This window comes from Peromyscus maniculatus, chromosome 1 (genome assembly GCF_049852395.1).
Source record: "Peromyscus maniculatus bairdii isolate BWxNUB_F1_BW_parent chromosome 1, HU_Pman_BW_mat_3.1, whole genome shotgun sequence".
NCBI classification, from domain to species: Eukaryota; Metazoa; Chordata; class Mammalia; order Rodentia; family Cricetidae; genus Peromyscus; species Peromyscus maniculatus.
In genome coordinates, this window is record NC_134852.1 from 253,710 (window position 1) to 268,663 (window position 14,954).

Below are 14,954 nucleotides of genomic sequence, written 5' to 3' on the forward strand. Positions count from 1 at the left end.
CAGTGTACCAAGAGAGGCTTCCTGAAACATCGAATCTGTCAAATCTGACTGGACTGAGAGCCCTGATAAGACCAAGAGTGGATCAGTGAGCCACAGAATCAACTAGCTTGCATTGATCCAAGAGAAGCTCCCCAAGACACCGAATCTGCCTGCTCCAATTAGACCATGAATAAGATGGGGCTGATAGCTCCCTGAGCCACAGACACAACAAGCACAGAGTGGACCAACAGCAACTCACTAAGATACAGGGCCCTCTTATAATCATTAGAGGAAGAGATGGGCCAATGTCAAGCAGAAGTATATACAACAACATAAAGAGCAATACAACATCACCAGAATGAAGGCCTCCTCCAACAGCAAGACCTGAACATCACAAGGTAGAAAAAGAGGAAGAAAGCAACATTAGGAATGGCATAATGAAGATGCTAGAGGCTTTTCAAGAAAAAATGTAATTGAGGAAGAGAATAACAAAAAAGTGGAAGAAATCAATAAAGAAATTGACTAAAAGAAATAAAAAATTGGAAGAAGTCTATATAGAAAACAAGGAAAAGACAAATAAAGAATTGGAAGAAAACAATAAATTCCTTAAATAAAATAATGAACAATCATTTAAACAGGCGAGGGAAACAGTTTAAGACTTGAAAAGGGAAATAGAAACAATGAAGAAGACACAAACAGAAGGAATGCTAGAAATAAAAAATGTGAGTAATCGATCAGGAAACACAGATGCAAGAATAACCAAGAGAATACAAGAGATGAAAGAGATAATCTCTGGTCTAGAGGATACAATAGAGGAAATAGTTTCGTCCGTCACAGAAAATACCAAAGCCAAAAAGGTCATAACACAAAATGTCCAAGAAATGTGGAACACCATGAAAAGAACAAACCTACAAATAATAGGGATAGAGGAAGCAGAAGAATACAAACTCAAAGGCACAGAAGATCTATTCAACAAGATCATAAGAGAAAACTTGCCCAACTTAAAGAAGGAAATACCTATGAAGATAAAAAAAGCTATAGAACACCAAACAGACTAGACTCTCTAAAAAAGTCTCTTTGCCATTTAATAATGAAAAACTAAATGTACAGAATAAAGAAAGAATACTAAGTGCAGGAATAAGGAAAAAGACCAAGTGACTTATAAAGGCAAACGCACCAGAATAACACCTGATTTCTCAATGGAGATTTGAAAGCCAGAAGCACTGGCACTGATGTAGTGCAGACACTAAGAGACCATGGATGCCAGCCTAGACTAATATACCCAGCAAAACTTTCAATCTTTATAGACAGATTGAAGAATACATTCCAAGACAAAACCAGATTTAAACAACACATATCCACAAATCCAGCACTACAGAAAGCACTAAAAAATTCCTACCTCACTTCAAAGCTCTAATATAGAGCTAGAGTTATAAAAACAGCTTGATACTGGCATAAAAACTGACATGTGGACTAATGGAACCGAAGTGAAGACCATGACATTAATCTGCACACCTATGAACATATGATTTTTTTGCAAAGAAGCCATAAGTGTACAATGGAGAAAAGAAAGCATCTTCAACAAATGGTGCTGGCATAACTGGATGTCAACATGACTGCTGATAGATCCATATCTTTCACCAGGCTCCAAACTTAAGCCCAAGTGGAACAAAGACCTCAACATTAATCCAGCAACTCTAAACATGCTAGAACAGTAAATAGGAATTAGTCTTGAACTCATTGGCATAGGATATCAATTCCTAAACATAACACCAGTAGCACAGACACTGAGAGAAACCATTAATAAATGGGACCTCATGAAACTGAGAAGCTTTGTAGGGCAAAGGACACAGGCAATAAGATGAAACAACAGCCTACAGAATGGGAAAAGTTCTTCACCAACCCCACATCTGACAGAGAGTTGATATCCAGAATATATAAAGAAGTCAAAAATTTAGACATCAAAATACCCAAGAGTCCAATTAAAAAATGGGCTATAGAGCTAAACAGAGAATTCTCAACAGAAGAACCTCAAATGGCTGAAAGACATTAAGGAATTGCTCAACATCTTTAATCATCAGGAAAATGTAGGATAAAATGACTCTGAGATACCATCTTACACCTGGCAGAATGACTAAGGTCAGAAATACTCAAGAAAGCTTATGTTGGATAGGATGTGGAGCAAGGGGAATACTCCTACACTGTTGGTGGGAATGCAAGCTTGTACAACCACTTTGGAAATCAATACGGTGCTTTCTTAGAAAATTGGGAATCAACCTCCCTCAAAATCAACCTCCCAGCTATACCACTCTTTACCATATACCCAAGGAATATTCAATCATACCACAAGGACACATGGTCAATATGTTCATAGCAGCATTATTTGTAATAGCCCGAACCTGGAAACAAGCTAGATGCCCATTAACTGAAGAATGGATAAATAAAATATGGTACAGATACACAATGGAGTACTACTCAGCAGAGAAAAAACAATGACATCATGAGATATGCAGGAAAATGGATGGAACTAGAAAATATCATCCTGAGTGAGGTAACCCAGACTCAGAAAGACAAACATGGTGTGTACTGACTCATAAGTGGATACTAGATGTAAAGCAAAGGATAACCAGACTGCAACTCACAACTCCAGGGAGGCTGCCTAGTAAAGAGGACCCTAAGAAAGACACAGGGATCATGCAGCGACAGAGAAATGGAAGAGATCTACAGGAGCAAACTGGATGTGAGGGGAAGTAGTGGAGGGCAAGGGAGGGGGAAAGTGAGCTTAGGGGAACAGGAGGTCCCAGCTCGGTCAGGAACAGAGTGGTAGAACAAAGAAAGAGACATGATGATAAATGAAGGCCCCATGGGAATAGGAAGAAGCAGAGTGCTAGAGAGGTCCCCAGAAATCCACAAAGATACCTCCACTATAGACTACTGGCAATGGTCAAGTGAGTGCCTGAGATGACCTACTCTGATGATGGGATGGCTGAACACCCTAACTGTCATGATAGAACTCTCATCCAGTGACTGGTGGAAGCAGATGTAGAGATCCACAGCTAATCCCCAGGTGGCGTTCCAGGAGTAAACCTGAGAAAAAGGGAGTAGGGATGATGTGAGTAAGAGATATCAATACCATGATTCGAAAAAGCACAGGGACAAATAGCCAAACTAGTGGAAACACATGAACTGTCAACCAATAGCTGAGGAGCCCCCATGAAAATGGACCAGGCTCTCTGAATAAGTGAGACAATTGATGAGCTTGAACTGTTTCGGACCCCCTCCCCACACACAGTGGGATTGGGACCTGTCCTTGATACATGAGCTGGCTTTTTGGAACCTAGGGCCTTTTTGAGACACATTTTCAGCATTGGTATAGGGAGGAGGCAACTGAACCTGCCTCAATGGAATCTACCAGGTTGGGCTGAATCCCCAGGGCAGACCTTGCCTTGGAGGAGGTGGGAATGGGGGGTGTATTGGGGGGTTAGGTTGGTGGATGGCAGAAGGGAGGACAGGGGAATCCATGACTAATAGGTACAATTAAATTAATTATAAAATAAAAATATTTATAAAAACAATCCCAGCACTTGGGAGGCAGACCCAGGCAGATCTCTGTGAGTTCAAGGCAAGACTGGGCTACGGATTGAATTCCAGGAAAGGCGCAAGCTACACAGAGAAACCCTGTCTCGAAAAACCAAAATAAATAAATAAAAGAAAATATAAAATTAATAAACCTCCATATACTCGGTATTTGCTATCTATCCAGAGTCTAGGCTTGGTGCCTCAGTGCTCAAGGGGCAGCACATCTTGTCTGTTTGGGGCACTCGAGCTGTGGTAGCATCTGATGCCCTTGAAACCTGCTGTGCTTCCTGCACTGACTCCCTGCATTTCCAGCATCCCAGGCAAGGGCTAGGCAGTGATGGATCCATGGCAATGTTCACTCTGGCCAGGCTGCTGCATTTCCAGAAAACCAAATACAAAAGGTGAGCAGTTGAGCTGGGGGGTGGTAGACAGTGGTCAGGACGCAGTTCCAGTCATAGCCTTAAATATAAGTATGTTCAATGACATACTGAAACAAGAATTCATAGAATGATTATAACAATGTTCCACAATGCCAAACAGGACACAAATCACCTTCAGGATAATGTAATGAGATTAAAAACTTACACGCACAAAGGAACTGAGAGAACATATGACAGATGCATTCCTAAATGTACAAAATTATGAAAAAGTCAAACTAAAATATGCAAAGGAAATAAAATAAATCCAAAATATCTCAGGAAAACTTTTCTCCAGAGGAATATTTAAAGTTGAAGACAAGTTGGCAGCCTTGAAGACCAAGCAGAATAATTAGAAAACTGAAATTGTGACAAAGATAAAAATTAGGATAAATGAAATATGTATAGGACCAGGGACGGGGATACCATTAAACAATCAAATTTACAAACAATCGGCAGAAGAGAAGAAGAAGGACTCACAATGACATCAACAGTATATCCAGTAAAATACAATGGGAATTTTCCAAAATATAGTGAGACAGGTGGCCATTTTGAGGCAGGGCATTTAATATCAGAAAAGAAGCTTCCTGTCACATATCTTACTTAAAATTTGATTTATGCATATAAAGGAAGGAAATTATCAGTTGCAGAGAGGGAAACCCATTTCATAGAGAGGCCCCTTCTAGTTAACATCAGATTTCTTCATGAACTTTCTTAAAAGGGGAGAGTAACAGTGATGTAATCCAAGCAGCTAAAGATGTTACTATACCCAACAAAGTTATTTATAGTCAAAGGAGGCTGTGAGTCTCTTCAGGGGTATATGCTTGAGTGCATCTGGAATTTATCGAAACCAAAAATGGAGGGCACACTTGAGAGATATTTTCACTTCACTTGAAGTAGGAAGATCAATTTGCTACCCAGATCTTTGAGATAGGGAGATAGGCCTTATATTAGGTGACGGTGGTACATGCCTTTAATCTGAGCACTCAAGAGTCAGAGACAGAGGGATCTTTGTGTTCTAGGCCAGCCTCTTTTACAGAGAGAGCTCCAGGACAGCCAGAGCTACAAGGAGAAACCATGTCTTTAAAACAAAACCCAAAAAAGAAGAAAAAGGAAGTCATGCATGTAATTGGCATCGTTTAACCTGAGAAAAGACACATCTTTTATCAGGAAATTAAGTTGGAAAGACACAACTTAGAATTACATCATTTGATTTTGAAAGTCCCCCTCTGTGCTGGAAGCCTATATGAGGACAATTCAAAAGGAAACTTGTGTTCTTTGCTCTCTCTCATCTTTCTAGCAAATCCATTTCTTCACTGGCATTAGAACCATCTATGGTATTTAAGTGTTTTCTGAAGATCAGCTCACACATTCCACATCACAGAATGAGAAGTTTCTACATTTTTTATTGTCTTTGATGCCTAGTGATTTCTAGATTAGCTAGACTGCATCCTAGAAGACTTTCTAATAAATTGTGTGAATCCGTATATATGTATATGTGTGAGAGAAAGACAGAGAAACAGAGTGAGGGAGACAGAGAGGCAGAAAGATTCATTCTGTAAGTTCTTTAAGGACTTTAACAAATACTAAGACAGATAAATGTTCCATGATATATATGAGTTTTAAGAATTCATAACCACTAACATTTCTATGAAAGACACTTGAAGAACTACTACACACTGAAAAGTAAGATAAATATGAGTGGTCAAAGAAGAGAAAGACAGCAACCATTACAAAACCAGATAGAAAATCAAATGTTATCAAACTGTATCAAATATTGCAATAACAAAATGGTCAATAATTAGCAAATAATTATCAATATAAAATTAATGTCAATCTTCACATTCTCTAATCATAATACATGAACAAAAAGATTGTTTTGTCAAACCAACATTCATTTTTTCTTCTAAAAACAAACCTTACTTACAAATGTAGAGAGATTCCTTCTGTAAATATGGAGGTAAAGATTTTTAAAGAAGTAGAACATTATAAAGTAAATGAGAGGCTAAACACTTGGATGGACATGGTGGAAAAATTCTCAAATAAACACTGACTAATATAAGTCAACAACACAACAGAAAGTTTTGTCCCTGTGACAAATATAGCTTCATTCCAGGGATAAAGGGATGGTTCAGCATATGCAGGTCAACTAAGTAAATGGGGCACATAAACAGATTCAAGCATAGGACTACATTATTATCCAAATGTGTGCAGAATGTGCTCTTAACAAAGTCCAGTTTCCAATCAGATTTAAAAGTTACAAAAAAACCAAAAACCTAACATAATAGAAGGAACACATCTTGACTTATTGAACTTTTCTTTTTCATTAATTAATTTTTCCCAGCCCAATCACATAAGAGGATTTTCCTATGGCAATCTTATTGACACCATTATATTACAGGAAGAGAAACTCAAAGAATTACAATAAATTCCTAGTGAGGCCAGGTGTATGTGGTGGTGCATGTCTATAATCAAACTGTTGGATTTAGAGGCAGGCAAACCTTCTCAGTTTATGGCCAGTGTGGTGTACATAGTGATTCCATGTGAGCTAGGGTTGCATATATAGATCCTCCCTCAAAAGAAATGAGCAAAAATTAGACAGTGATGATTTTTTTCTAGTTACATCCACTTGCTTTAAAATTTCATGATATCATTGTTTTTTGCTGCTAATTATGTAAATGTATCACATTTCCTTTATCCATTCTTTGCATGAGGGTCACCATCCTGAGTGAGTTAACCATGACCCAGGTACAGAAACATGGGAAGTGCTCACTCATTAACTGAACATAAGATGTAAAGCAAACGATAACACTTGCACCAGAGAAGTAAGCTAAAAATGACATAAAGAGGGACACATGTATCACCTTAGGAGGGGAAATTGCTGGAATCTCCTGAATAAACTGAGTGAACGGGACATGAGGTTTTGTGATGGCCCAGTTGTTGGAGGGATGGAGAGGGAGAGCAATGAAGGATATATATTGAGAGAAGAGGTAATTATGGCATTATGGGGATAGGGAGAAAACTGGTACCAGAGAAACACCTAGGATTCTACAAGAAGGGCCCAGTTAAGATGCCTAGAAAGAGTACCTGAACAGGCCTTCTCCTTTAATCATAATGGTGAGTTTCCTAATTGTATCATGGAGTCTTCATCTAGTAACTATGGAAGCAGATGATTAGATGCACAGCCAAAAACTGAGCCAAAATCTGGGAATCCAGTTGAATAGAGTAGGGATTATATGAGCAAGTGCGTCCAGATCATAACAGGTCAACCCACAGAGACAGGTGACCAGAGTAGTGGAAGCTGAGGGATTGTAGACCAACAGCTAGGCAGCCTTCATGGGACTTAACTAATCCCTGTGCATGTGGGTCATAAATGTATAGCTTGGTCTGTTTGTATTCCCTTGCAGTGGGCCCAAGATCTGTCATTGGCTCATAAACTGTCTTTTTAGAACCTATTCCCTATGGTGGGATTAATCACTCTGCTTGATGAAGGTGGGTGAAGCTTGGTCCTTCCTCAACTTAGTATGCCATGCTATGTTGACTTTAATGGAAGGCCTTACCCTTTCTGAGGAGTGGGTGTTGTAGTAGAGAGGAATGGTGGAGAGGGAACTTGATAAGAGGAGGGAGGGGAAACTGTGGTTGGCAAATAAATTAAATAATTTAATGAAGAATAAAAAAGAAATTGGATGAGAAGATACATTTTCTCCACTCACCTTCAAAATAGTCCTTAATATCATAGCAAGTACAAGAAGAAATGATAAACATGAAATACAGAAACAAGGAAAGAAATGTGCCCACATGTAGCTTACACCTTTAATTCTAGCATTCAGGAGGCAAGAGAGTCAGATCTCTATGTGATCTTAGTTAACCTACTATATATAGCTAGTTGAGATATACCAATAATACTTTGTGAAACCCTGTTTCAAGAAAACCACCACAAAAAGGATATTTGTAGTTAATCACACTGTGGAGAACATGAAAGAGGCCTTGCATCAGAGACACTCTGGTTCTGACACAGTACTCAATACGCAACAAAGGATGGCATGTGAGCACCTGATCATCAGCAGCTGTGTTAAACAGTATATAGATCCCTATCACCAGGTTTTTGATTATATAAAATTTTTATATTTTAAATTTTAAGAAATCCAAAAATTCTAGCCGGGCGTGGTGGCGCACGCCTTTAATCCCAGCACTCGCGAGGCAGAGGCAGGTGGATCTTTGTGAGTTCGAGGCCAGCCTGGGCTACCAAGTGAGCTCCAGGAAAGGCGCAAAGCTACACAGAGAAACCCTATCTCGAAAAAAACAAAAAACAAAACAAAAAAAAAAAAAAAAAAAAAAAAAAAAAAAAAAAAAGAAATCCAAAAATTAACTTTCAACAATCTCACTTTTATTCCAGTTCCCCAAATATTTGCTGGCATCATATGGCCCTTTCACCTCAGGAAACATTCCACCTTTCAGTTCAATGCATATTAGTTCAACACTTTGTCACAAGAAATACACCAGGCTCTGCCTAATTAGCTGTGATTCTCTTTACACTCTGTTTGTCATGCTTTGCAGTGCTATTTATTGGAGTCATGTTTGCTGTCAGAGATTTGAAGAGATATTTCCCATGTTTCTGATATCCATTTATCCTACTTTGTTGCACTGTTGCTGTGATTAAACACTGACCATAAGGAAACTCAGGAGGAAGGGTTGATTAGGTTCATTGGTTACAGTAAATGGAAGACAAAGCAAGGATCTGGATTCTTCAACTAAAGTATAGACCCGAAAGGAACATTGTCTACTGCTTTGCTCTGGTTGATTTCTCCTATAGCCCTGCCTAGGGACAGCACTGCCCACAGTATACTGGGGACTCATACCTCAATTATGCAGTAATAAAATGAATAAATATTATGACAGCTGCCTAGTTCAATGGAGAGAAATATTTTAGTTACACTTCTCTCTAACATTTGTAATGTACTTTCTGTCAAGGGGAAATTAACTAGAAAATTCAGTTTGCAAGCTCTATGGTGTTTGCCCACAGCAAAGAACCCATTCTTATTCCTAAATTTCTAAGATTGGGAAGCTACTCAACTTACATCTGATTTTTTATATACATTTGCTTATAACATGAATCTTAAAAGTTTTTATTAATAAAACCAAACTTAAGGCCAGTTATTGGGGTGAACACTGGAAGATCAGAGAGACAGAACAAGACACAGCTAACCTCACCTGGACAACTTCTCAGCTGATCTTGTTTCCTCAGACTGGAAGCCTCTGTGTTCTTATATCCGAATAGCTCTCAACTGAACTGTTCTGCTCAAAACCTAAAAGCTTAACCAGCCAAATGCTTAACCAGCCAAATGCTTCTTGTTCCTGATCCTCATACCTTATATATCTATCTGCTTGCTACCACCATGCCCTGAGATGAAAGGCTCACTTTCTGGGATTAAAGGCTTCAAACAACATGCTTGGCAGTATCATTGAAGACATGGATTTCTGCCTAGCTCTGCCTCCCAAGTGCTGGGATTAAAGGCATGTGCTACCACTGCCTATCCTCTATGTTTAATATTGTGGATGTTCTGACTCTGACCCCAGATAAGTTTATTAGGGTGCACTATATTTTGGGGAACACGATACCACCACATTTGCTTGTTTGGCATTATAAAATATACTAAGTTTAATGTGGTCACTCATTTGGTATACATAAAATAAACTCATTGGTATTTCTTCATACTAATATAATTTTGTTATGGAAGAAGTAAGTAAAACTCCTGATATCAGCATATGTGTAATTTTCCTCAGATGCCACCCTCTGTGTGCAGTGCTGATTGTGGTCCTGGATTCAGAAAATTCATGCAGAAGGGAATTTCTGCCTGCTGTTTTGATTGCATCCCCTGCCCAGAAAATGAAGTTTCTAATGACACAAGTGAGTGCTTGCTGTTAGATAAATCCTTCACATAGAACATCCTCTCCCAAACACACTGGGATGATCAAAGTTTCTAAAAGATGTGTGTAAAAATAAACCATATCACTTTCCCAAGTTAGTTTTGATAATACTATGATTATTAACAATGTCACTTTAAGCAACATGTTATGCCATGACATACATCTTGGACTCCTTGAAAATCCATGGTAGGTGGCCTTTTCTCATAGAAATTTTGATAATCAAACCACAATGTGAGGGAATTCCATAGAAGGTCTTTACTAGTGACTAATCTCCTTTGAAACTACAAGTAGATTAGATTCTAATCCCGAAATTTTATTAATATTTATTTTTATATTTACATCTTTGTAATTTTATAATTTTATAAGTTGGTAGGCACCATGTATATGCAGGGAATCAATGGAAAAGCAACTAGGGCTTCTGATCCCTTGAACTCTGCAATGTGGGTTTTAGAAACCAAATATAAGCCCTCTGTCTCTGTAAGATTAATGAAGAGTAGAAACAAATTCTTGGGAAATAATAAGAAACTGATCAGTATGATACAAAGGATTTCAAGCTATATCCAGAGATCCCCCTTTCAAAGTTTCATTGTGATTTGAAATCTAGAGGAGTGTGGAGAATTGTTCCCACATAAAGTAGAAAATATGGAGTACTATAATCAGTATTTTTATATACAGAATTGTTAATAAAATAAAAAGTAGAAGACACAATGGTTTTGAATGATAGCAACTATCTCCAGTTATCCAAATGGTGTTGCCACCTACACAGCCCATGTTCGTCAAATGATTATTTAGAGTTGGTTATATAACAATGGAAGATACTTACATTTTCTATCCTGTTGCGTATCATCGTATATAATGAAAGTTATTAAAGAACATTTATGGCCAGTAAAACAGATCAGAAGTTAAATCCCTTTCTACTAAACCTGATGATGAGTTCATTCCTTGGGCCCATTTAATAGAAAGTTGTTGCCAAGTCTTAGAGGTTGTGTTCTGATCCCTATGTACTTGTGCATACAACTTACTGCAATTTACTTAAATCAACTCTAAGGAAATTGTTTTACATATGAAATATATAAGAATAAAGGGTATTTACAACAATAAATACAGCACAAATTACAGAAAATATTTTTATTATTTAATTATATATATATGTGTGTGTGTGTGTGTGTGTGTGTGTGTGTGTGTGTGTGAAATGGGTGTTTATGTGTACACAATTGCATGTGCATGTGAGAGGCATCAAGGCACTGGCAGTTAGAGTACAGTCAGATGTGAGACACCTGACACGGGTCTTTAGACTGAATTCAGTTCTTCTGTAAGAGCAGTATATTCTCTTCACTACTGAGAAAAATTTCTATGTCTTAAAAAAATAACTAGTTACATGTGTCCATAAATGCATTGTTCTAGATAAAAACACTTGAAACCTAGAAGCACATCATGACTCTATGCAATTGTCCAATGATTCAGAGCAATTGTACTCAAGTTTCCTAAACTTTCCATGGTGGAGACTGCAACTTATGGGCAGGATATGATTCCTCCAAACAAACCTCTATCCTATCACTCTTGCTTGAGTGTTCTTCTTTTATTGTGATCATGGTATTTTATCAATATCTACTTAGCACTTTAGTACACTCACAAAATCTGAGACTCTCATAGATGGAAATTAGTGAAAGAGGAATAAAGGTGGTGGTCTGTTCTGAAAGGTGATAGAATCAGGAAGAAAGGCTTGTTAATGATAAGTATATACAGAGGTTTCTGCCTTCAGGAGGGGGTTACTGCTTCTTATGAACAAGACTCATGGACAAACTATCCCTACTTCCAGATAAGGACACAACTGGGGACAGATTTTCTTGATTAATTATTTTTGCATTTATAAACATAAAAATTATATATATGTAACACTCTTCTTTCACTCTCACCCTCCTGCTTCCCCCATATAAACACAATCACTCTCATATTAGAGCTCTGTTGTTACTTTTGCATGTACATACATACACATACACACACACACACAACTTACTAATTATGAGGGAACTTTAGTTACAATAAGCATGGAAATATGGCTCTAGCAAGCCTTGCCTTTCTTCACCAATCCGTTTACCTTGTTAAAAATCATGAGATTTCAGTGATAGTTTGAATGAAATTGGCCCTATTAGAGGGTTTGGTCTTGTTGGAGAAGGTGTGGGCTTAATTGGAGGATTTGTGCCACTGTGGATGAAGACTTGGAGGCCTCTTCTATGCTTAAGCCATACCAAGTGACACAGTTTTCTTCCTGTTGCCTATGGATCAAAGATGTAAAATGTTTCGCTTCTTCTCCAGAACTATGTGTGCATGCTTAGCACCATGTCCTCCCATGAATATAATGGACTGAGCCTTTGAACTATAAGCCACTCAATCAAATGTTTTCCTTTGTAAGAGCTACTGGGGTCATGGTTCTCTTCACAGCAATAGAAATGCTAACTAAGACTATTATATTCCTAAAGCTAGTCACCAATGTCTATTGCCTTATTTGGGCACTTCCTCCTCCTGAGGCTGACTATCAAGGTCCAGCATTCAAAGTATTGAAGTCCAGCTTCCAAAAACTCTGTTTTGTCTGTCCCAATTAAACTGTCAAATCAAAATTAAACACTTCAACCTAACCAGGGGCTTCACTTTCATCTTTATAAACTGCCAATTTTAAAGAGGCCATGTCTATGTCTTCTCTATCCAGAGCAGTTCTTTGTCCTCCATGGCCAAAAACCTCTTCCCCCTGTTTCTTTTTGTTTTCCTCTTCTCCTTCATTCTCTATCTCTTGGTTCTCTCTCCTATTCCCTGCTCATTTTTCTTTGGGTCAAATAAATCTACTTTGTGTTGGCATGCGATGTGTGAATTCTAAGTGTCCCTACAGATTTTGTTTAGTATTTCTTCTATGTCAATGGATTTGGGCTAGTAAATTCAAACTAGAAAACATATCACAGGAAGTATCCCAATAGAAGACAAAGTCTGCATCTATTATAGGAAGAAAATATATAACACAGACAGAAAGACATCAGGAGGCACTATAACCATGTTATCTGATACTTTAAAATACACTCTGTGCAAAATAATAGTTAATGATTTTACCCTCTGTCAATTCACCTTTTTAAGTCATGTACTGAAAATATCTGTGCTTTCTGATAACATATCAAATGACATCACCCACACATCATAAATTAGACAATACACGGTGTGTTTGGTTTCATTCCCCATAGAGATAACGAATGAGTATTATGAAATGGAAGCATTGTTATTCAGCAATGTCCTTCCACTCCATTCTCAGAAACAAATGCATGTAGTGCAATGCTACTTCAGCACATTCAATTGAAATATCCAGTCAATAAATGGCTAAAGGTGCATTAATCATACTTTCCTTTCTCCATCAGATGTGGAAAAATGTGTGAGGTGTCCAGAGGACCAGTATGGCAACAGAGAGCAGAACCAGTGCCTTCCCAAATCTGTGGTCTTTCTGACCTATGAAGACCCTTTGGGGAAGACTCTTGCCTCAATAGCCTTGTGCTTCTCTGCATTCACAGTGCTTGTTCTTGTGGTCTTTGTCAAGCACCATGACACTCCCCTTGTGAAGGCAAACAACCAGAATCTTAGTTACATCTTGCTCATTTCACTCATGTTTTGTTTCTTGTGCCCCTTGCTCTTTATTGGCCATCCCAGCTCAGCTACCTGTATTCTACAGCAAATCACATTTGGAGTTGTATTCACTGTGGCTATTTCCACTGTGCTGGCCAAAACAGTGACTGTGCTTTTGGCTTTCATAGTCATAGCCCCTGGAAGAAGGATGAGGTTCTTCATGATTTCAAGGGCACCCAATTACATCATTGTCCTATGTACCCTTATCCAAATTATTGTCTGTGCAATATGGCTGCTAGTCTCTCCTCCCTCTATTGACATTGATGTACACTCTGAGTATGGCCAAATCATCATTGTGTGCAACAAGGGCTCAGTTACTGCATTCTACTGTGTCTTGGGATACCATGGCTTTCTTGCCTTTACAAGCTTTATTGTGGCTTTCTTGGCCAGGAATCTCCCTGACAAATTTAATGAAGCCAAATTGCTGACCTTCAGCATGCTGTTGTTCTGCAGTGTGTGGATCACCTTTCTCCCTGTCTACCACAGCACCAAGGGCAAGGTCATGGTGGTGGTGGAGGTCTTCTCCATTTTGTCCTCAAGTGCAGGTCTGCTGGGATGCATCTTTATCCCCAAGTGCTACATAATTTTGTTCCGACCTGAGAGAAATTCTCTTCAAAAGTTAAGGGAGAAAACATCTTCCTGAACACTCATTTCATAAAATGTTACTGACAAGTATAGTGATGGTACAGAGACACCAGTTGTGATACAATGCATGATGTATGTATTAGCTATCTATTCTCTTTGTTTCTTCTATGATAATGCCCAGAAATGTCAGGTGCACTACTTGTCTGTACATTGTATCCTATAATGTTCTACTCCAACACTTATTTTACAAGACCTGCTTACTGGAGATTAGTGCATAAGGGATGTGTTCTTTTATTTCTCTAATACAAAGTAATATTTGAAATAAACTTAGAGTAATTCTTTTGATATCTGAATTAATGTGTGACTTTTAATGTAAGAGAAAAACTGAGAAAGTTTGTAGTAGAGGGAATGAATATTTGCAGACTAATTACCCCTTCTGGAGGTGACAAGAGACTGCTGTTGCATACTAGGAGTTAGAGGAATAAAACTTAGGAGAAAGAAAGATGTTTTGTTAAATAGATAGAAATAATATTGTGAAAGATGTGGAGATGCATCAGCATTTAACATCATGTTCGGCTTTTTCAAAGGAGATGAGTTCACTATCAAATCCTTACATCTTACAATTAATAGGCAACTATAACAATAGTACCAATGGATCAGATATCTTTTCTGTTTCTCAAGAACACCTACACACAGGTGTGCACATAAGAGCACACTCAAAAAGCACACATACACATAAGGGAAATTAAATGAAAATTTTAATTTGAAGTTTACATAGCACTACAACGGAACACCTGTTTTCTTTCT

General features: G+C 38.2%; 1 pseudogene; it reads left to right on the forward strand.

The window, feature by feature from the left end:
• The window catches only part of LOC143271861 (vomeronasal type-2 receptor 116-like), a 36,054-nt pseudogene extending 21,849 nt beyond the window's left edge, over nucleotides 1–14,205 (forward strand).
• Nucleotides 14,206–14,954: the final 749 nt, after the last annotated feature.